At 40.0% G+C, this 1,599-nt stretch overlaps 1 protein-coding gene across 5 annotated transcripts in view; it reads right to left on the reverse strand.

Moving 5' to 3' along the window:
• Positions 1-1,599, reverse strand: part of Gmeb2 (glucocorticoid modulatory element binding protein 2) — a 38,908-nt gene that overhangs the window by 35,493 nt on the left and 1,816 nt on the right. Inside the window, exon 1 of one of the 5 annotated variants that reach the window (XM_021156487.2) lies at positions 1,527-1,562. The exons of the other annotated variants lie outside the window; for them this stretch is intronic. The gene's annotated coding sequence lies outside the window, so the exon portion shown is untranslated. Of the gene's footprint in view, positions 1-1,526; positions 1,563-1,599 lie in introns of those variants that run through there. 5 annotated transcript variants of the gene reach the window in all.

Here is a 1,599-nt window from a genome sequence, read left to right on the forward strand (position 1 = left end):
CCTGACCCAAAGACCCAAGAAACCAAGAAATATAAGCTGACTAATATCAAGGATGATCGCATGGAAACCTTCACAAAGAAAAAGAAGCAAGAAGAAACTAGGGGCCATTTTCCAAAATACTCACAAGCTATTAAGAATGAGTTCTACCCAGAGGCAGGTAGATTTCTCAGTTCGAGGCTATTCTGGTCTACAAAGTGAGTTNCAGGACAGCCAGGGCTATACAGAGGAACCCTGTCTCAAAAACCAAACAAAACAAAAACAAAAACAAAAAAAANTATGAGTCCTACCAGAGGATTTGTTTGAATTAAAGAAGGAAAATCATCTAGAGCTAAATCCACAAGGAAACATTGACTTTACCCCAGAGAACACACTGAACATATACCCAGAATGTATCTTTTGTGTTGGGTGGAGAACAGAGAATGTACCTCCATGCTCGTGCACAGGTCAGAGGTTTTGGCTCTCACCTTCCACTTTGTTTCAAAACAGGATCTTTTTGTTGTTCACATCTTCACATGCTAGGCTACGTAGCCCTTGAGCTTCTCGGGATTCCCCTCTCTCTAGCCTATTTCCCAGTGACTGAGTTAGGATTACAGACATTCCTGCCACATGTNCAGCTTTTATGTGAGCTCTGGGGATTTGAACTTANGTTCTCATACNTGCAAAGCAAGCATGCTTACTCACTGAGCCATTTCCCAAGCCCCAATATACTTAAGCATGGGATACGATTAGAAACCACATACAAGGCAGCACTTCTCTTCCTAACTAAAAAGGTACAGAAAAATGAGCAACAGAGAAGGAAGACAAAACAAAACAAGAACAAAGGAATGAAAAAGAACTAAAACAAAAAAATTTTTTCAAAATTCAGTAGCAGAGTACTTGTCAAGTCTGCATATAAATTTATGAGGCCATAAGTTCAACCCCAACACTGAGAAAAAAATTCAAAATATTCTTGAATACATCAAGCCTTTGACAATTACTCCAACATAAATCTGGAAACTAACAGATCCATTTAGTCAAGTAGGAAATCTCCATTGTGAACATTTCCAGCTATGAGTTTCCAGAAATCTCCATCCACCGGTTAGGCCAATTCAGGTCTGCAGAGACAATCTTCAAATGCTTCTCAGGCAGAAAAACTACAAGGAATTCATGTGCATTGGCAGACATCCTATTTCTGAAAGTTTTCACTAATGTAGTGTTTGAGAGTTAGGCTTTAAAGACCTTTAAACAAGCCTCAACAAACATTTTAAATTTCACTTTAATAAAAATATTACATTGAGCCAGGTGGTGGTGGTGGTGTATAGCTTTCATCCCAGCACTCAGGAAGCAGGCAGATTTATGAATTTGAGGCCAGCCTGGTCTACAGAGTGAGACTGCACTGACCTGAAGATGGCGGAACACACCTATAATCCCAGTACTCAAGAGGCTGAGGCAGAAAGGTTGCTACAAGTTTCAAGTCAACCAAATCTACATAGTAGAATAATCCTATCTCAGAACAAATGTGTGTGTGTGTGTGTACACATACATACCTTTAATTCCAGCACACAGAAGGCAGAGAGGCAGGCAGATCTCTGCAAGTTTTGATCTGGTCTACATAGTGAG

This window comes from Mus caroli, chromosome 2 (genome assembly GCF_900094665.2).
Source record: "Mus caroli chromosome 2, CAROLI_EIJ_v1.1, whole genome shotgun sequence".
Lineage (NCBI taxonomy): Eukaryota > Metazoa > Chordata > Mammalia > Rodentia > Muridae > Mus > Mus caroli.